Raw genomic sequence first — 22,956 nt, 5'->3', positions numbered from 1 at the left:
GAGGCTCACTCAAAGACACATCATCATTAAAATGGGAAATATCAAAGACAAAGAAAGACTCCTAAAGGCAGCAAGGGAGAAACAGGGAGTAACATACAAGAGAGCCCCGATACGGCTAGCAGCTGACTTCTCAACAGAAACACAAGCCAGAAGGGAATGGCAAGAAGTATTCCAAGTCATGAAGAGCAAAGACTTACAACTAAGACTGCTTTATCCAGCAAGGGTCTCAATTATAATGGAAGGTGAGTTTTTTGGCTCCCTGAGCAGCACCATGGCAGTGGGCAAGAACAGACACCTTATGAAAGGCAGCAAAAAGGGGGCAAAGAAGAAAGTGGTTGATCCATTTTCTAAGAAAGATTAGTATGATGTGAAAGCACCAGCTATGTTCAATATCTGAAATATTAGAAAAACACTAGTCACGAGAACTCAAGGAACCAAAATCACATCGGATAGTCTGAAGGGTCATGTGTTTGAAGTGAGCCTACCTGACCTGCAGAATGATGAAGTTGGATTTAGATATTCAAGCTAATTACCCAGGATGTTCAGGGCAAAAACTGCCTGACTAATTTCCTTGGCATGGATCTTATCCGTGACAAAAGGTGCTCCATGGTCAAAAAATGGCAGACCATGAGTGAAGCTCATGTTGATGTCAAGACTACCAATGGGTATTTGCTTCATCTATTTTGTGTTGGTTTTACTAAAAAATGCAACAATCAGATTCGGAAGACCTCTTATGCTCAGCATCAACAGGTCCGCCAAATCTGGAAGAAGATGATGGAAATCATGACCCAAGAGGTGCAGACAAGTGACTTGAAAGAAGTGGTCAATAAATTGATTCCAGGTAGCATTGGGAAAGACATAGAAAAGGCTTGTCAATTTATTTATCCACTTCATGATGTCTTTGTTAGAAAAATCAAAATGCTGAAGAAGCACATGTTTGAATTGGGAAAACTCATGGAGCTTCATGGTGAATGCAGCAGTTCTGGAAAAGCTACTGGGGATGAGACAAGTGCTAAAGTTGAATGAGCTGATGGATATGAACCCCCAGTCCAAGAATCTGTTTAAATTTCAGACTTTTAATGGTGACAAATAAAAAGGCCTACTTGTGATTAAAAAAATAATAAAATGGAAGGTGAAATGAGTTTCCTAGACAATACAAGACTAAAAGAATGCATCTCCACCAAACCAGCACTACAAGATATGCTAAAGGGATTCATTCAATAAAATGAAGAAAAAGAGTGGGAAATAGAAGAACACAGGTACAAAGGGAGAAAATGAGTAAGTACCTATATAAAATAACTGTAAATTTAAATGGTCTCAAGGCCCATATCAAAAGACACAGGATAGCCGAATGGATAAGAAAACATGTCCCGCACAAATTCTGCCTACAAGAGACCCACCTCAGAACAACAGGCCTACACAGATTGGAAGTAAAGGGATGGAAAAAAATATTCCAAGCAAATGGACAGGAAAAAAAAAAGCAGGAGTAGCAATACTTATATTAGGCAAAATAGATTTCAAAACAAAGGCAATCATAAGCGACCCAGAGACACACTTTATAATACTCAAGGAAGAATCCATCAAGAAGACATAATTGTAAACTTATATGCACCCAACATAGGAGGACCCAAATATATAAAGGGAAACTTGGACGACTTCAAGAATGATATAGACAGCAATACACTTATTGTAGGGGATTTTAACTCCCCGCTGTTGACAATGGATAGACCTTGCAACAAAACATCAACAGGGATATTGTGGAACTGAATGATAAATAAGATCAAATGGAATTAAGTGACATATATAGAATATTTCATCCCAGGAAGACAAATACACATTCTTTTCAAATGTGCTAGTAACTTTTTCAAAGATAGACCACAGGACAGGACACAAAGTAAGCCTCAGCAAATTCAGGAAAATTGAAATAATACCTAGCATTTTCTCTGACCACAAGGGCTTAAAACTGGAAATCAGCCTCAAAGAGAAAGCTAAAAAACTTGCAAAGTCATGGAGACTGAATAGCACACTATAAAAGAACAAATGGGTCAATGATGAGATAAGAGAAGAAATCAGAGTTTCTGGAAACAAATGAAAATGAACACACAACACTCCAAAATTTATGAGACACAGCAAAGGTAGCCCTCAAAGGGAAGTTCATAGCAACACAGGCATACCAAAAAAAGATAGAAACATTTCAAATGGATAACTTATCCCTACAACTCCAAGAACTAGAGAAACAATAACAAACAAATCCCAGAGCAAGTAGAAGGAAGGAAATAAATCAAGATCAGAGCAGAATTGAAAGACATAGAGATGAAAAGAACAATTGAAAAGATCAACCAATCCAGGAGCTGGTTCTTTGAAAAGATAAACAAAGTTGAGCAGCCTTTAAGCAGACTCATCAAGAAAAAAAGGGAGAGGACACAAATAAATAATAACAGAAGTGAAAGAGGAGAAATAACAGTTGATACCACACAAATACAAAGGAATGTGAGAAATTACTCTGAGCAATTATATGCCAAGAAATTAGAAAACCTCCATGAAATGGACTACTTACTAGAAAAGTATAACCTTCCAACCCTGAATGAAGAAGAAGCAGGAAGCCTGAATGGACCGATAACAGCTGGTGAAATTGAAGCAGTAATCCAAAAGCTCCTGGCTTACAAAAGATCTGGACTGGGCAGTTTGACAGGAGAATTTTAGAAAACATTTAAGAAAGAACTAACCCCTGTCTTTCTCACACTATACCAAAAATTTCAGGATGAGGAAAGACTAGCAAACTCTTTTTATAAGGTCAGCATCAGCCTAATCCCAAATCCAGATAAACACAAGAAAGAATGATTACTACAGGCCAATATCACTGATGAACATAGACGCTAAAATTGCCAATAACTATTGGCAAATTGCAATCAATGATACATTAAAAGGATCATCCATCATCGTTAACTGGGATTCATCCCAAGGATGCAAGGATGGTTCAATATACACAAGTCAATAAATGTAATACATCACATAAACAAAAGGAAAGACAAACCACATGATCATCTCAATATATGTGGCAAAAGCGATTGATAAGTTACAGCACCGACTTATGATAAAAACACTCAGCAGAATGGAAATAAATGGGGCATACCTCAACATAATAAAGACCATATATGAAAAACCTACAGCCAGCCTCATACTCATCAGGCAAAAACTAAAAGCTTTCTCACTATAATCGGGAACACGACAAGGATGTCCGCTTTCACCACTTCTATTCAGTATAGTATTGGAAGTCCGAGCCACAGTGGTCAGATAAGAAAAAGAAATAAAAGGCATCCAAATAGGAAAGGAGGAAGTAAAACTATCATTGTTTGCAGATGACATGATAGTGTACACAGAAAACCCCGTAGACTCCACCAAAACACTACTCAACTTAATAAGTGAATTTGGCAAAACAGCGGGATACAAAGTCAATATTCAGAAATCAAAGGCATTTTTGTACACCAGCAATGAAATAGAAGAAGAAATGAGAAAAAATATACCATTCAATATAGCAACGAGAAAAATAAAGTACCAAGGAATAAATTTAATCAGGGAGGTAAAAGACATGTATGCAGATAACTATAAAACGCTGAAGAAAGAAATTAAGGAAGACACAAATAAATGGAAACATATACTGTGTTCATGGATTGGAAGAATTAACATCATCATAATGTCCACACTACCCAAAGCAATTTATAGATTCAATGCATTCCTATTAAGATACCAACGGCGTATTTCACAGAAATAGAACAGACATTTCAAAAACTTATATGGAGCCACAAACAATTGTGAATAGCTGCAGCAGTTTTGAGAAAGAAAACCAAAGTAGGAGGGATCACAATACCAGACATCAAATTATATTACAAAGCCACTATACTGAAAACAATCTGGTACTGGCACAAGAACATATCCATAGGCCAGTGGAACAGAATAGAAAGCCCAGATATAAACCCATGTCTCAATGGTCAATTAGTATTTGACAAAGGGGGCAGAAGCATAAATTGGAGTAAAAATAGCCTCTTCATGAAATGGTGTTGGGAAAACTGGAGAGCTACATGCAAAAAAAAATTGATATTTCATTACCAACAGATACCATGCACAAAAATAAACTCAAGTGCATAAAAGACTTAAATATAAGTTGCAACACCATAAAGATCCTACAAGAGAACATTGGCAGGAAACTCTCAGATATCCCACGCAGCAATTTTTTCACCCATATGTCCCCTAAAGCAAGGGACATAAAGGAAAGAATAAACAAGTGGGACATCATAAAAACAAGAAGCTTCTGCACGTCTAAAGAAAACACCAGCAAATTGAAAAGAGAGCCAACCGTATGGGAAAATATATTTGCCAATGATACATCAGGCAGAGATTTGATCTCCAAAATATATAAAGATCTCACACAACTCCACTCAAAGAAGACAAACAATCCTTTTAAAACATGGATAATGGACATGGGCAAACACTTCTCCAAGGAAGAGATACAGAGGGCCCAGAGACATATGAAAGGATGCCCAGCGTCACTAGCCATCAGAGAAATGCAGATCAAAACGACCATGAGGTACTACCTCACACCGGTCAGAATGGCCATCATAAACAGTTCAACAAACAATAGGTACTGGCGAGGCTGTGGAGAAAAGCGAACCCTAGTACACTGTTGGTGGGAATGCAGACTGGTGCAGCCACTGTGGAAAGCAGTGTGGAGTTTCCTCAAAAAGCTGAAAATGGAACTGCCTTTTGACCCAATGATTCCCCTGCTGGGACTACACCCTAAGAATCCCAAAACGCCAATCCAAAAGAACCTATGAACCCCAATGTTCATAGCAACACAATTTACGATAGCCAAGTGTTGGAAGCAACCTAAGTGCCCATCAGTAAATGAGTGGATCAAAAAACTATGGTACATTTACACAATGGAATACTACGCAGCAGAAAGAAAAAAAGAACTACTGAACTTCGCGACAGCATGGATGGAACTAGAGAGCATTATGCTAAGTGAAATAAGCCAGGGGGGCAAAACACAATATCATATGATCTCACCTATAAGTGGAACCTAACCAACAAAACAAACAAGCAAGGATAAGATAACCAGCAATGCTGAAAGGAAAAGAAACCAACTGAGTCAAGAGTGAAGGATCTGGGGGCAGGGGGCAGGGCAGGGAAAGGGAAGGGAAGAGTAAAGTCAAGGAACATGTATAAAGGACCCATGGACAAAGCCAAAGTGGGGAAGGATTGAGAGAGGGATGTGGAGGACGGGAGCAGGGGAAAATGGTGGCGAGAAAGTAGAGACAATTGTATTTGAACAAAACATAAAAATTAATTTAAAAAAAAACCCAAAACAAGTCTTCTCTGGATATCCTCATGCAGTGCTGTGCACTCAAAATATTAATCATAATAGTAACTGGCATTTATTGAAAGTTGGTTTATACCAGGAAGTGGAATACCCTGTGAATTTGACACTACAAGCAGGTCATTTTTAAATAACTCACTCTATGATAAAATTATTTTCAGTATAAACCAAGAATAAAACAATAATACTAATGGTCAGAAAATAAACTCTGATATTGCACACTTTTTATTGAATTTTGTTAGATAATAATGTCAATAAATAATAACAAGAATAAACTCTAAAAAAGATATAAGAAATGGATTAAAACTTTTTAATTAAAGTATTCTTGGAAAAAAACACAAAAGAATAACCTCTGCATGTTTTTGAGAATGTTTTACACATAAATCAAAGTAATTATAGTTTTTTATATAAAGCTTTACAATCAGTTTGCTATCAACACCCCCAATCTACTGTTTAAATACAATACTGTGCCCAAAGTAAGCTCAAATAATTCTGAGCCCTAATGATCATCCACTAGAAACTAAAACATGTATCTGATTTTCTGTAAATATGTCCAGAGTCAAGCGTATAATTTCTATGAAAAATGCACTGTTTAAGAAAGAATGGGCAATAAAAACATGCTAATTAGAAGCTTACAAATATACTGTTAAAACTCAGCAGGGAAAGGGAAGGGAAGGGGAAAGTCAAGGAACATATAGCAAGGACTCATGGACAAAACCAAAGGGGAAGAGCTGAGGGAGGGAAGGTGGGAGGGGGCAAGGGAAAGGGGGGGGGGAAGGCAGAGACAAATGTATTTAAAAAGTAAATAAATTAATAAAAAAAAAAAAAGCAAAAAAAAAAAAAAAAAAAAAACTCAGCAGTAACCACTGCAACTTTTTAGAATGTTTTTCAGACCAGCAATTTTTTTCAGGGGCAGTATTTTATCCTAAACAATGTTTAGCATTACCAATGCATTTTGATAATGATTTCAAGTTATTGTAGTTTTTATTTTTTATTTTAGTTTTTTATATTTTTTTAATTTCTATTTCTTTTTTAAAAATTTTTATTAATTAATTTATCTTTTCAAACACATTTGTCTCCGCCTTCCCCTCCCACTTTCCTCTGATACCCACCCCTCCCTCTTCACTCTCTCAATCCTTCCCCACTTTAGCTTTGTCTATGAGTCTTTGCTATACATTCCTTGACTTCCCCCTTCCCTTCCTCTTCACCTGCCAACCCCATTCCTCCCTCCTTCCCTCTTGTCTCTGTTGGTTTCCTTTCTCTTTCAGTGTTCCTGGTCTTATTTTCCTTGCATCTTTGTTTTGTTGGTTAGGTTTTGCATATAGGTGAGATCATATGGTATTTGTCTTTCGCCCCCTGGCTTATTTCACTTAGCATAATGCTCTCTAGTTCCATCCATACTGTCGCGAAGTTCAGTAGTTCTTTTTTTCTTTCTGCTGCGTAGTATTCCATTGTGTAAATGTACCATAGTTTTTTGATCCACTCATTTACTGATGGGCACTTAGGTTGCTTCCAACACTTGGCTATCGTAAATTGTGTTGCTATGAACATTGGGGTTCATAGGTTCTTTTGGATTGGCGTTTTGGGATTCTTAGGGTGTAGTCCCAGCAGGGGAATCATTGGGTCAAAAGGCAGTTCCATTTTCAGCTTTTTGAGGAAACTCCACACTGCTTTCCACAGTGGCTGCACCAGTCTGCATTCCCACCAACAGTGTACTAGGGTTCGCTTTTCTCCACAGCCTCGCCAGTACCTATTGTTTGTTGAACTGTTTATGATGGCCATTCTGACCGGTGTGAGGTAGTACCTCATGGTCGTTTTGATCTGCATTTCTCTGATGGCTAGTGACGCTGGGCATCCTTTCATATGTCTCTGGGCCCTCTGTATCTCTTCCTTGGAGAAGTGTTTGCCCATGTCCATTATCCATGTTTTAAAAGGATTGTTTGTCTTCTTTGAGTGGAGTTGTGTGAGATCTTTATATATTTTGGAGATCAAATCTCTGCCTGATGTATCATTGGCAAATATATTTTCCCATACGGTTGGCTCTCTTTTCAATTTGCTGGTGTTTTCTTTAGACGTGCAGAAGCTTCTTGTTTTTATGATGTCCCACTTGTTTATTCTTTCCTTTATGTCCCTTGCTTTAGGGGACATATGGGTGAAAAAATTGCTGCGTGGGATATCTGAGAGTTTCCTGCCAATGTTCTCTTGTAGGATCTTTATGGTGTTGCAACTTATATTTAAGTCTTTTATGCACTTGAGTTTATTTTTGTGCATGGTATCTGTTGGTAATGAAATATCAATTTTTTTTTGCATGTAGCTCTCCAGTTTTCCCAACACCATTTCATGAAGAGGCTATTTTTACTCCAATTTATGCTTCTGCCCCCTTTGTCAAATACTAATTGACCATTGAGACATGGGTTTATATCTGGGCTTTCTATTCTGTTCCACTGGCCTATGGATATGTTCTTGTGCCAGTACCAGATTGTTTTCAGTATAGTGGCTTTGTAATATAATTTGATGTCTGGTATTGTGATCCCTCCTACTTTGGTTTTCTTTCTCAAAACTGCTGCAGCTATTCACAATTGTTTGTGGCTCCATATAAGTTTTTGAAATGTCTGTTCTATTTCTGTGAAATACGCCGTTGGTATCTTAATAGGGATGCATTGAATCTATAAATTGCTTTGGGTAGTGTGGACATTATGATGATGTTAATTCTTCCAATCCATGAACACAGTATATGTTTCCATTTATTTGTGTCTTCCTTAATTTCTTTCTTCAGCGTTTTATAGTTATCTGCATACATGTCTTTTACCTCCCTGATTAAATTTATTCCTTGGTACTTTATTTTTCTCGTTGCTATATTGAATGGTATATTTTTTCTCATTTCTTCTTCTATTTCATTGCTGGTGTACAAAAATGCCTTTGATTTCTGAATATTGACTTTGTATCCCGCTGTTTTGCCAAATTCACTTATTAAGTTGAGTAGTGTTTTGGTGGAGTCTACGGGGTTTTCTGTGTACACTATCATGTCATCTGCAAACAATGATAGTTTTACTTCCTCCTTTCCTATTTGGATGCCTTTTATTTCTTTTTCTTATCTGACCACTGTGGCTCGGACTTCCAATACTATACTGAATAGAAGTGGTGAAAGCGGACATCCTTGTCGTGTTCCCGATTATAGTGGGAAAGCTTTTAGTTTTTGCCTGATGAGTATGAGGCTGGCTGTAGGTTTTTCATATATGGTCTTTATTATGTTGAGGTATGCCCCATTTATTTCCATTTTGCTGAGTGTTTTTATCATAAGTCGGTGCTGTAACTTATCAATCGCTTTTGCCACATATATTGAGATGATCATGTGGTTTGTCTTTCCTTTTGTTTATGTGATGTATTACATTTATTGACTTGTGTATATTGAACCATCCCTGCATCTCTGGGATGAATCCCACTTCATCATGGTGGGTAACCATTTTAATGTATTGCTGGATGCGGTTTGCCAATATTTTGTTGAGGATTTTAGCATCTATGTTCATCAGCGAAATTGGCCTGTAGTTTTCTTTCTTTGTAGGGTCTTTATCTGGTTTTGGGCTTAGGGTTATGCTGGCATCATTAAAAGATTCTGGGAGTCTTCCCTCCTCTTGGATTTTTTACAATAGTTTGAGAAGGACAGGGTTTAGCTCTCCATTAAATGTTTTCTAAAATTCTCCTGTGAAACCATCCAGCCCAAAGCTTTTGTGTGCTGGGAGTTTTTTGATTACTCCTTCAGTTTCTCCAGCTGTTATTGATCTGTTCAAGCTCTCTGCTTCTTTCTCCTTCAGTGTTGGAAGATTATACTTTTCTAGAAATTTGTCCATTTCATTGAGGTTTTTCAAATTTCTTAGTGTATAATTGTTCATAGCAGTTTTTTACACTCATTTGTATTTGTGTGGTATCAGTTGTTATTTCTCCTCTTTCATTTCTGATATTATTTATTTGTGTCCTCTCCCTTTTTGTCTTGACGAGTCTGCTGAAAGACTTGGTGATTTTATTTACCTGTTGAAAGAACCAGCTCCTGGATTTGTTGTTCCTTTGAATTGTTCTTTTCATCTCTATGTCATTCAGTTCTGCTCTAATCTTGATTTATTTCCTTCCTTCTACTTGTTCTGGGATTTATTTGTTGTTGTTTCTCCAGTTCTTGAAATTGTAGTGTTAAGTCTCTTACTTGAAATGTTTCTATCTTTTTTAGGTAAGCCTGTATTGCTACAAACTTCCCTCTCAGGACTGTCTTTGCGGTGTCCCATAGGTTTTAGACTGTTGTATGTTCATTTCATTTTATTCCAGGAACTTTTTGATTTCTTCTCTTATCTCATTATTGACCAATTCATTGTTTAACAGTGTACTGTTCAGTCTCCATGAGTTTGCTAGTTTTTGAAGTTTTTCTTTGAGGTTGATTTCCAGTTTCACGCTCTTGTGGTCTGAGAAAATGCTAGTTATTATTTCAATTTTCCTGAATTTGCTGAGGCTTGCTTTGTGTCCTGTCCTGTGGTCTATCTTTGAAAAAGTTACTAGCACATTTGAAAAGAATATGTATTTGTCTTCCTGGGATGAAATATTCTATATATGTCACTTAATTCCATTTGATCTTATTCATCATTCATTTCCACATTATCCCTATTGATGTTTGTTGCAAGATCTATCCATCGTGGACAGTGGGGTGTTAAAATCCCCTACGATAAGTGTGTTCCTATCTATATCTTTCTTGAAGTCCTCCACATTTCCCTTATATATTTGTGTGCCCCTATATTTGGTGCATATAAATTTACAATGTTTATGTCTTCTTGGTGAAGTCTTCCTTGAGTAATATAAAGTGTTCCTCTCAGTCTCTTTATGGCCTTTGTTTTAAAATCTATTTTGTCTGATATAAGTATTGCTGCCCCTGCTTTCTTTTCTTGCCCATTTGCTTGGAAAATTTTTTTTCCATCCCTCTACTTTCAATCTGCATAGGTCTTTTGTTCTGAGGTGGGTCTCTTGTAGGCAGCATATGTGTGGGTCATGTTTTCTTATCCATTCAGCTACCCTGTGTATTTAGATTGGGGCATTTAGTCCATTTACATTGAGTTATTACTGAGAGAAACTTATTCATTTTTTTCCTTTGTACCTGTGTTTTTCTTTTTCTCACTCTTTTTCTTCATCTTCTTAAACCAGTTCCTTTACCATATCTTGTAGTGTTGGTTTGGTAGAGACATATTCTTTTAGCCTTCTTTTGTCTGGAGAACTCCTTATTTCCCCTTCTATTTTAATTGAGAGCTTTGATGGGTAGAGCAGCCTTGGTTGTAGGCCTTTACTTTTCATGACTTGGAATATTTTTTGCCATTCCGTTCTAGCTTGTAGTGTTTCTGTTGAGAAGTCAGCTGCTAGCCGTATTGGGGCGCCCTTGTATATTACTATCTGTTTCTCTCATGCTGCCTTTAGGATTCTTTCTTTGTCTTTGATATTTGCCATTTTAATGATGATGTGTCTTTGAGTGGACCTCATTGGGTTCCTCTTGAATGGGGCCCTCTGTACTTCCTGGACCTGTGAGATATTTCTCTCTTCAAATTGGGAAAATCTTTCATCATTACTTTTTCAAATAGGTTCTCTATCCCTTGCTCTTCCTCTTCTCCTTCTGGTGTCCCTATTATGCGAATATTACTGCATTTGCGGTTTTCCTGTGTTTCTCTAAATGCTTCTTCATTCTTTTTGTGTCTTTTTTATTTTCTTGTTCTTTCTGGGAGCTTTTTTCTACTTTGTCCTCTAACATGCTGTTTTGATCCTCTGCTTCATCTAACCTGCTTTTGATTCCTTCTACTGTGTTCTTCAATTTGAAATGGTATTCTTTATATCCTCTTGTTTCTTCTTGGTAGTTTCTATGTCCTTTTCCAGGTTGATATAGTTTACTGTAAGTTCCTGATAGTTTCTCTTCATTTTCTCATAGTTATCTTTGAGCTCGCTGTGCTCATTGAGCTTCCTTAGAGCCAGTGTTTTGAATTCAATATCTGAGAGTTCCCTTGTCTCTATTTCATTTAGCTCTCTCTCTGGGGATTCCTCCTTCCTCTCATTTGGGGGGACTTTCTCTTCTCATTTTTCTGAGAGTTTTTTTTTCTTCATCTTCAATTGATCCATCTAGATTTCCTGCCTTTGTGGATTAAACTTCTATGGTAGTCTGCAGGTCTTTTTATTTATTTATTTTTTCTTTTCTTTCTGAGTCTGCCTCTGGTGATGTCAGTTGTTGACCCTATCTGACCTTGGGCCATTTACTTGAGCCTTCCAGGATTCTACTGTCTGTGTCTGTCTCCTGTATTTGTCAATCTGGTCACTCTGTCCTAATCTGTCAGGCTTGGTCACCACAGAGTGGAGCAGTGCCTCCTGATGGTGGGCCTATCCTTTCCTTATAGGCTGCTGTCACTCAGAGGAGTGATCTGCCTGATCAAGATGGAGAACTTGGACTGAGGGAGGATTCAGCACAGGGACTCCCTGGTTATTCTTCCAGTTCTTTCCCCAATGCCTCTGTCTCCAGTCTCTCCTCAAGGGTCTCTGGGCAGCTCTGAGACCCCTTCAGCCAGGGATCCACTATTTTTGGGGACCGCTTTGCACTCGCATGCCTGCCCACTTGTGTACTCTCTCGCTGGCATGCGCACTTGCCGGCCACTCACCAGTGGGCCCAGACACTGGGCTGTTTAGGGCTGTCTATTGTATTCTTTTCTGCTTTTGGCTCTTTGGGGGTGTGGCCTGCCTGCACAAAATGGAGACTATGGAAAGGAGAAGGAGTCAGCTCTAGGACTCTCTGGTTACTCCTCCAGTTCTTTCCCTAACTCCTCTGTCTAGTCTCTCCTCAAGGGTCTCTAGACAGCTCTTTGTCCCCTTTCGCCAGGGATCCTGTATTTCTTCCAGCCAGTCTGCACTCAACCCCCAGCTCACATGCGCACAAGCTGTGTGCAGAGCATGCAATAGCAGGTTTATTGATTCACTTATGCCTGAGCGAGATGGTAGCTGCAGAGTGGGAGGTGAGTTATCACTGGAGCTGTGCTGGCTACTGTCTCAGTTCTCTTCACAAAGTTTTCCTTGCCAATCTTTCCTCAGGCACCAGCCCACTCTGCTGCTGCCTGTACCCAGAGATCAAGGGAGGCGGCTGCCACTGCAAATTTTTGCGTTGGCCCTTTAAGTGTCTCTTTGTATCTCCAGCCACCTGTCTCTGGCAGAGAGCTCCCCTAAGCTTTTCGGGGTTGTTTTTTTATCTGTGTGTTTTCCTGGTTTCAGCTGCTGTAGTCTAGGAGTCCCTGTTTATGATTCAGACCCTGTTCTTCTCAGGGGGATCCAACTGGCTGTTTCAATGTCCCTCTGGTGCTGGTGCCTGTAGGTGCCCAGCCCACCCTCTTGAGCCTCCACTGCACTTCTCACCCATTTGGATATGTGAAAGTTGATTCCACTGTCTGTCCGCAGCTTCAAGGCTCCTCTCCCTCTATCGTTTGGTTGTTTTCCAGGTGAATTCTCCACTATTTAGTCACAATTCCAGTTTGGTCTTGGGAGGAGCTCAGCATGACTCCCATTCACTCCTCCACCATCTTTTCAGTATATTGTTTTTAAATTCTCTACAAACTATGACACCTCTGATGATGTATACCTTGGTCTGAAGATTATTCTAAGTGGTTTGTATTCATTAACACATTCAGTTATATTATTATTAACCATTATTTTCCCCATTTGACAGATGAAGTACAGAAAGGGTAGATAACTTGCCCAGTCCCACAGTTAGTGGGCAGCCAGCATGGATTCTAACTTAATTCCAGGCAGTCTCTTCTCTAAGACTTCACTCATGACCAGGGTGGCTGCACTGTCTTGAAAAAACACACATTATAGGTATGTGGAAATAATTCACATTTTCATTGCTATCTGTGTAACTCTGCCTCCTCCTTTTCTTTTTTTATTTTTAAGTTCATAATGTATTAGGAAGCACAACTGACCTGAATCCTTGATCTCCAGGGATCTGATCTATTAGCTGAAATTTGCAGCTTTCTCAATTCACATTTGAGAAGATACATTTCAATAGAGATCATGAATGTATAAACCAGACTAATGCAAGAGCTATAAAAGAAATATTTTATATTTTTCTGAAAAGTCTGTGAAAAGCACAGAAAGCAGAGAAAAATTCCAGAAAGACTTAGCAGGACAACTTTGCAAAATATCACATAAATGAATACTTTTGACTCTCTGTGGATGTTTCTTGCAAGTAAGGGAAAGCCATTGAGTTGTTCATATATTTTTGTTTTTATTCTCATAACCTAGTCATTAAAATGTCCCAGGGAGCCTTTGCTCAGTGGTAAATTGAGCTGGAAGAAGAAAAGGGTTTTCTTTGTTTGTCATGCATACACATCAACATTTGGGAGCTATGAATTAGTCTGTTAAAAAAAAATTGTCCTTTCTCTCACATAATCCCAAGTGTATCCATTGTACAAATGAAATTAACTTTCTATAATTTAACAGTTTTACTCATATACTCAAGACAAACTTCTTCCAGGAAACTATTCCAAAAAATTTTTTAAAAAATAAAAATATATGGGGGCAAACTCAGTTTTGCCTAAGTCCTTTTAAGTCATCACATTTTTTCTGTTGTCCAGGTGTTCAATCATTTTTTTTCTAGCTTATATGTTAAGGGAATAGAGATAATTTCAGCTGGTGTATATATAATATACCAAATACACACAAGACAGATTGAGTTAGTATAATTGCAGATAAATCAATGGGAAATCACTGGTGTTTGCATGGATTTTTAATTCATTCACTACAGTACTCTGACACAAAACAAATTTTTAATTGAGTGATAAATATTTGGCTCTCCAGTAATATCAAATACTTGAATAATTGAATTTCAGTTCTCAGCTATTTTTCTGGTGTTCTGTAGAGAGCTACAGTGAACCTCTTCAGCAAGGGTGACACACAACTGGCTGGTGTCTGCCACTCAGCAAATAACAGTATCACAGGGCAGAAGAATGACTCTTCATGTCTGTAGTCTCTGCGGTGTTCCACCTTCCAAATAAAAAAAGAAAAAAGAGACTCAAATGCTGCATCAAAGGCATTAGTTCTTCCTTATATATAACTTTTTACATGTTAGTTTTGTTTTTTTTTTTGCAATAAATTCAAGATCTGGCTTGAGTTGAAAACAGTATATTGGTAGTAGGAGCATAAAGGAGATTAGAAAAAGATAAAATTCACAATGAAGAGCTAGAGTTTATGCTAAATGACACATCAATTTTTAAAGCTCCCAGTAGGTGTATTAAAGAGTGTGTGTGTGCACGTGCATGTGTGTGATTTAAGTTTGTGTGGATCCTAACATAAGCACAGAGTATCAGGTCTTCCTTGTTTGCACTAAAGACATAACAATAATCGACAAATCATTTCTCAAAGGATGAGTTTCAAGGGTCATCCTGACAGTGGATATGGTACAAATACTAGGAATAGTTATGTAAGAGAGTTGGGGAATTTTTATTCCATGGGGCTGGGTTTGGGATAAGGAGGAAGGGAGAGAGGGGCTCACCTCTATATGATATCTGTGTAGTCTTGCCTTGAGTGAATGATAAAGTATTCAGTTTTCCAAGATCTATTCCATCTTAGGGTTCAAAGATAATGAAGGCAGAGCAAACCTCTGGTGCCAAGATAGGCTATATTTTAGCCTAACAGTCTCAACAAGACAGTGTTTGCATTTCCAGAAGACCTCTAGCTAATATTGTAATCAGGGCAGAGGTTGAAGCAACATAAAGTTCTATTGAAATGATGCTGAATTTAGTATTCACTCCAGTGTCATTCTTCAGAGAACCACACTTTGCCCTTCGAAAAGAGCACATTCATCTGGACAACATTCTTGATCAACAGGTATTATTATGATAATACTTTTAATTTATTTAGCACCCCCACCCCCCTTTCAGGCGAGGTCAAAGCCAGCTGGGCAGTCAGTCAACAAAATTTATTAAAGTCTCTTATTGTGTAGAGCTATGTATTAAATCACTGTCAGACACCAGCCAGCCTGGTATTCACCACACACCAGACGCACCTCTGTGGCTGGCCAGCAGTGTGCCCACACATTCGCCTGCTCAGGGCTGTACTCTGGGCTGTTTAATTCTCACTCATCAGCTTTAATTTGCTTCCATTTACTTAAGGATGTAGCAAACCTCTCTACATGTAAACTTGAAGATTTCCCCCTACAGATTCTGTCTGGGCTAGACGAGCCACAAATATCTTTTCTAGGGCTCTAGTTGCTGAAGCTGCCTATGTAGTTAAAAGCAGAAAGCACAAAGTTGCCAGGAAATGAGGAGGAGCAAAATGACAAAATTAAGTGAACATTTTAACCTAAGAAAAGGATGAGGTTTTTTTTGAGAGCTGAGTTGATCCTCCCCAACCTGTTTTCTTGCCCCTGGTGAAGTGGGTGCTAGGCTTTGAAAAAACTGTTGCACACCCTGAATTTTCTACAGGATAATAGGAAAGGGACCAGGCTGTGGGTGAAAGCCTTTTCAAATGACATACGAAATATGAGTTGATTGTTTAAAAATAGAGCTTAGCACACAGAGAAAAAATTAAACCAACAATAACCTCCTAACCCATGATGACAGCCATTTTTATTTTGATGAATGTCCACTCAATTCATTTTTTTTTCATGTGTGTCTGTATCTTTGTGAAAATAAAATTGTATTATTCAATATAGGACTATTTTACATATATGTCATAACATGAAGCAGTGGTTAAACTTTAGAGGGCCTTTTGTACTTCTGTATTTTCCTACAAATAACATGGATAAGATGCCTTTAGATTTCTAAAATGGTGTTCCAAGAAACACTGACATTAATTTAGTTTTGTGACAAACTATGAAATTCCAAAATATAAGTTTATTTTCCAAGATGGATAAATTTCTTATTTTTATGCTACTTTTATAAGTAATTTTTCATTCATTCTTTATAAAAGAATATTATATTTTTTGTATATCCATTAGTAATTGCCATGAACTATGAGTATCAAAAACTACAAAGAGTTGCGTAGATATCAATGTTGTAAGTTTATTATGTAAAACAATTTCTGCATCCAGGAAGTTCAAGGCTAGTATAGGAACTTCATAATGTCATCCAGGACTAAGGTTTCTACCAGCTGGCCTTTCCACCAACTATGATGGGTGAGCTTGACGTCATGATCCAGGATGATGCCCTTTTTCCTCCTTTGCCTTCTTCTGCTCTAGGCAGAAGGAAGGAGAAAGACTCATACAACATGTAATGTTTCCATCATACTTGAAAAAATATATATCAGCATTATCATTTATTAGCTCTATGACTTTAGATGTGATTTAACCCTATAACTTGTTTCCTTTTTTATTGTTCTATTACAGTTGTTCCAAACATTCTACCTTCTCCCCTCCCTTTTTTATTTATGATGTAAATTTTACTTTCTTTCTCTCTTTACCTTGTCTCTATACTTTATTATTATTTCTCCTTCTACCCTCTCAAAATCACTTTTATTCAGTTAGTCATCTCATGTCTATTTTTCTTTTCTTATAATAGTCAGTCTCTTTATACCTTTATTAATATTGGCTATTTGACTATTGATAGTGTGATTGTCGGTGGGGGTTATTTTTTCAGGTGTCCATCACACTTTCCTAAACTAAAATTTGTTACATAGTCACTGCTGGCTGTTAAGGAATTTGAGGCATGTGGCCTTGGACTAAGCGCCAAAGAGCACAGATAAAAACCGGAGTTCTTGACTTAGGAAGGCCAGGAAGTAAATATTAGAGAAACAACTTCTGTGTCTGTCTCATTGGATATCCAAATGTCTAAGAAAATTTGACTTTGAGTATTACTTAATTTTGGTTGCTGACAGAAAATTTGATTTAAAAATAATTATTGATTTAAATCTACAAAAAACTTTCAAGACCTCATATTTTATTTTTGACACGTAGGCCTTTTTATTTTTTATATGCGTATTTTTAATTTTTATTCTAGTCCACTTGTCCCAGTTTTTCCCCTTTTGCCTTCCTTCACCCAGTGCACCACCACGCACTCCCACAGTCACTCCTCATACCATTGTCCATGTCCACAGGTCATTTACTTATGTTTTTTTGTCTAATCTCTTCCCCTTCTTTCCACAATTAACTCCTTCATATTCCCCTTCTGGTGACTGTCATTCTGTTCCATGTTTCCATGTCTCTACTTCTATTTTACTGTTTAGTTTATTTTGTTCATTAGATTTCTCTTATGAGTGAAATCACATGGTATTTGTCTTTCACTGACTGGCTTATTTAATTTAGCATAATAAATATTTTTTAGTTCCATCCATGCTCTCACAAAAGGTAGGAGTTCCTTCCTTTTTTTCTGCCACATAGTATTCCATTGTATAAATGTACCACTGCTTTTGGTCCACCTATCTACTGATGGGCACTTAGGCTATTTCCAGCACTTGGTTATTATAAATAGTGCTGCTATGAACATAGGGGTGCATAAGTTCTTTTGAATTGGTGTTTTGGGATTCTTAGGGTATATTCCCAGCAGTAGAATCACTAAGTCAAAAGGTAGTTCCATTTTAAATTTTTTGAGATCTCATACTATTTTCCACAGTAGCTGCATTCCTACCAACAGTGCACTAGGGTTCCCTTTTCTCTGCAACCTCGCCAGCATTTATTGTTTGGTGATTTATTACTGATAGCCATTCTGACAGAAGTGAAGTGATATCTCATTGTGGTTTTAATTAGCATCTCTCTGATGTCTAGTGATGTTGAACATTTTTTTTCATGTCTGAGCCATCAATATGTCCTCCTTAAAGAAGTGCCTATTCAGGTCCCTTACCCATTTTTTAATTGTATTGTTTGTCTTCCAGATGTTGAGTAATACAAATTCTTTATATATTTTGGAGGTTAAACCCTTGTCCAATGTATCATTGGTAAATATGTTCTTTTTTTAATTTGTTTTACTTTTTTAATTTATAAATCATGTTTGTTCTATTATAGTTGTCTCAATTTTCCTCCCTTTACCCCCCTCCACCCACTCCACCCCCACCACCCATTCCCACAGTCAGTTCCCACTCTGTTGTCCATGTCCATGGGTTATTCATACATGTTCTTTGTCTAGTCCCTTCCCCTTATTTACACCATTGTCCTCTTTCCCCATCCCCTCTGGTCACTTTCAATCTGCTCCATGTTTCCATGCCTGTGGTTTATTTTGTTCATTAGTTTATTTTGTTGAATAGAGTCCACTTATAGGTGAGATCGTATGGTTTCTTTAATCATGCAGAAGATTTTTAATTTGATGTAGTCCCATTTGTATATTTTTCCCTTTATTTCCCTTGCCCGAGGAGATATATCAACAAAACTATTGCTATGTGGGATATCTGAAATTTTACCACTTTTGTTTTCCAGTAGGAATTTTATTCTATCACAACTTATATTTGTCTTGTTCCATTTTGAGTTTATTCTGGTGTATAGTGTAAATTAGTGATCTACTTAATTTTTTTGTATGTATCAGTCCAGCTCTCGCAACACCATTTACTGAAGAGATTATTTTTACTCCATTATATGCTGGTGCCCTCTTTGTCAAATATTAATTGGTTAGAAACAAGAGTTCATTTATGGGCTCTCTATTTTGTTCCATTGATCTATGTGCCTGTTCTTCTGCCAGTATCAGATTGTTTTGATTGCAGTTGCCTTGTAGTATAGTTTTATATCAGGTATTGTGATCCCTCCAACTTTATTCTTCCTTCTCAAGATTTCTGAGGCTTTATGGGGTCTTTTTTGGTTCCATATAAAGTTTTGTACTAATTGTTCTATATCAGTAAAATATACCATTGGTATTTTAATAGATGTTGCATTGAATCTATAGATTTTTGGGGATAGTATGGATATTTTAATGATGTTAATTCTTCCAATCCATGAACAGGATATATACTTCCATATATTTGTATCTTCCTCAATTTCTTTCTTCAGTGTTCTTTGGTTTTCTCGGTGTAGGTCTTTTACGTCCTTAGTTGAATTTATTCCTAGGTAATGTATTTTTCTTGTTGATATAGTAAATAGGATTTTTTTTTTTTACCATTTTCTCTTTCTGATAGTTCATTGTTGGTATACAAAAATGCCATCAATTTCTGAACATTGACTTTGCATCCCGCTACTTTGCCAAATTTACTTATTAGGTCAAGTAGTTTTTTTTTTTGTGGAGACTACAGGGTTTTCTTTGTACACTGTCATGTTGTCTGCAAATAATGACACTTTTAGTTACTCTTTCCCAGTTTGGATGCTCTTTATTTATTTCTCTTTCTGATTGCTGTGGCTAGAACTTCTACTACTATGTTGAATAAGAGTGGTGAAAATGGACACATTTGCAAACCTCATTTTAATTTATCTGCTTTTATTTTCCTGTCCTCCACTAATAAGATTATTAAGGGTGGTGCTCCAGCTCCATGTCTCAATATTTTAAATTCTCATGTTGTAGGAGGCCCAATGGAGGATGGAGAGGGAGACTGAACACTGGAGTTTATGAAGCTCCCCAAATAACACTCTGGTACTACCCAGCTGAATAGCAGCAGATCAGGAGGAAAAATAAAATTTTGTATCATTTAGGCCTGTGTGTGTGGGGAGTGGTGGAACTTGCTCCTTATATTTTGGTTCAAGCAAATGAAGGAAGTTAATAGCCCAGATAACATTTCAGGTAACTAAAATGTTCATGAAGGTAGATCTGGCTCTAGACAAGACTTTATTCAGAAATGAAAGTAAAGTCACTAGAACAGTTTGTGTCCCTCACTCTTTTGTCTCTGCTTCTTTGCTTCCCTCCTTCCTTCCCTTCTCTCATTTGTCTGTCTCTTTTAGCTATATCTCCTTCATGTCTTATACCATCCTAGTTCAGTTATGATGGTAAAATGTTATCCAGCTAACCTCTTTTTTGGATTAAATTTAGCAGCAAAATGAAAGGATTTCCTTTTTTATTTTTGGTTTTTTTTAAAATTAAAGATGTCATACATAAAAAATGTATGTAATATAAATATATTATTAAAATGTAATAACAAAACCAAGTCTTATCTACCCACTACACAGGTTAAGAAACAGAATATCATTGATACTTTAGAGAGCTCACTCTTTGCACCCACAGCACCTCTCCCCAAAAAGAGCTCCACAGAAAAGGTAGATCATCTGTTGATTATTTTTGTGCTGTCTTTGACTATCTAAATGTAATCATGCCATATATATTTTAGAAGTGACTCTAATACAAAGTAGTGTTTCTTCAATTATCTACTTTGATGTGTCAATCTGTTTATTTCCATTGCTGTATACTATTAAGTTGTGTGAATTTACCTCAATTTATTATTCATTCTCCATTTCTTTTTAAAAATTATTTCTATTCTATTTTTTCTATTATCATTTAGTCCCCTTAGATTTCTCCTTCCCCGCCCACAATCACCACACTATTGTCTATTTCTGTTAAAGATTTATTTATTTATTTATTTTTAGAAAGAGAGGGAGAGAGAGAGGAACATCAGTGTGAGAGAGAAATATTGATTGATTGTCTCATGCCAGCCCTGATCAGGAACCGAACCCACAACCCAGGCATGTGCTCTGACCAAGAATCAAACAAGTAACCTTTTGCTTTCTGGGACAAAGCCCAACCAACTGAGCCACACTGGTCAGGACCATTCTCCATTTCATGGATATTTGAGTTTCCATATTTTTGCTATTATTGCTAATGTTAGAGCAAACATGCTTATATGAGTTTCTCGAGGGCATTTAACCAAGAGAGAACTTATTGGAATATAGAACAGAAAATTCTTCAAATGGCTTTAGGATAGGAGAACCAGCCAAACTAACTTCTGAGTATTGTACCAGTTTACATCCCAATAACAGGTAGGAGAGAATCATGGCTCTTCCTCATTGCCATGACTCAGAAATCTCAGAACTTTAAAAAATTATCAATATGTTTGGTATAAATCCTCCTTTACTGTTGTTTTAACTTTTACCTTCCTTATTGCTAATTAGTTTGAACATCTTTTCTTTAATATGCTAATTAACTTTTTCTATTTTTTTCAGAGATATTTATTTATGTCTTTGGCCTCTTTTTCTATTGAGATGTATTTTATCTTACTAATTTATATATTCTGGATACTCTGGCAGTTATATATGTTGCAAATATTTTCTCTTACTTGGCAGGTTTCTTTTGGTATATAGAGAAGTACTGAACTTTAATTTATTTGAATTCATCACACTTTTCTTTAGTGATTCATATCTTTTACATACTGTTCCAATTTTCATATTTTGTGGTTATATTTTCTCCTAAAACTTCTCAATAATTTTAAGATTTATAATTCTTATCTAGGTATTTAATGTAGATAAATGTGAGTGGTATGTTGTAGGAAACTGTCTTGCCTAAATGTTTATATAATTTTCTCAGACCATTTATTAAATGTCTTTAAAATGAGTATGGTACTAGGACTTATCTGTATTTGTTATCTATTGCTATGTAACAAAGTAGCCCCAAATCTTGTAGTTTAAAACATCATTTAATCTCTCACAGATTCTGTGAATAAGAAATTTTGTGGGCTTTTGCTCAGGCTCCCTCATGAAGCAGCAAGCAAGGTTGATGGGGATGGGGACTGCAGTCTTATCTGAGGGGAAGTTGAGGGATGTTTTTTTTTCCCAAACTCACTCATGCAGTTGTTGGCAGAATATAGTTTCTCATGGGCATTTGGACTAAGGGTCTCGGTTTTTTTTTAGCTATTGGCAAGAATTGTCCCTCAGTTCTTTGTCATCGAGGCTTCACCACCGGGCATCCCAGATGGTACTTGGGGTCCTTCTATAACCTCATCTTAGAAGTAACTTCCCTTTATTTCTATCATATTCTATTACTTGGAAGCCATATTCTCTTTCTCTATAAGTACAGCTCCCATTATGGGAGAGGGGATTCCATAAAGAAGTGAATAGTAGGAGAGTGAGATCATTAGGAGCTTCCTTAGAGGTTGTCAACGACACAGTCATGGACTTTTTGTGAAGAATCAGGAGTTAATATATGAAGAGCATTAAATAGGCACATGGAATATAGTAAGTGCTTCAGTTAGTAGTTGCTGCTATTTTTTAAGTATCATGTAGTTGGAATTTGTTTCACATGTCAAGTTTCTATATGTCAATGTCTCTGTCCTTTTAGGTTTATTTGCCTCCTTTCCTATTCCTGTAGCATTATTAATAATTTCAATTATTGGGTCTGGCTGAGTAGCTCAGCTGGTTAGAGCATTGTCCCCATACTCCAAGGTTGCAGATTCAATCCCTTGTCAGGGCACGTGCAAGAATCAACCAATGATTTTTACTTTGGTTGCAAGATGGCAGCTGAGTAGGAGGATCTTTCTTGCACCTCTTCCCATAACCAAACTGGAAATAAAAATAAAGAAGGGAACAGTCACCCAAAATAAACAAACAAAGGCCTGAAAAAGAGACTTTTGGCCAAGGACAGGCAGAAAACAACTCATGACCAGTAGGAAGGGCAGGGATGTGAAAGGGGACAGCCTCATTCACACAGGCAGTGGGCCAAGGTTGCGGCATGGCTGTGGGAGCTTCTCCTTGAGAGGAG

General features: G+C 37.2%; 1 pseudogene; it reads left to right on the top strand.

Annotated features, from left to right (window-relative positions):
- Positions 1-271: 271 nt before the first annotated feature.
- Positions 272-1,065, top strand: LOC129070090 (40S ribosomal protein S3a-like; annotated as a pseudogene).
- The last annotated feature ends 21,891 nt before the right edge of the window (positions 1,066-22,956 follow it).

The sequence above is a fragment of the Pteronotus mesoamericanus genome, unplaced genomic scaffold (assembly GCF_021234165.1).
Source record: "Pteronotus mesoamericanus isolate MK-2021 breed Mesoamerican mustached bat unplaced genomic scaffold, CSHL_Meso_final contig_245, whole genome shotgun sequence".
NCBI lineage: Eukaryota > Metazoa > Chordata > Mammalia > Chiroptera > Mormoopidae > Pteronotus > Pteronotus mesoamericanus.
Note: the sequence above shows the minus strand (reverse complement) of the source record. Positions and strands in the feature narration are given on the sequence as shown.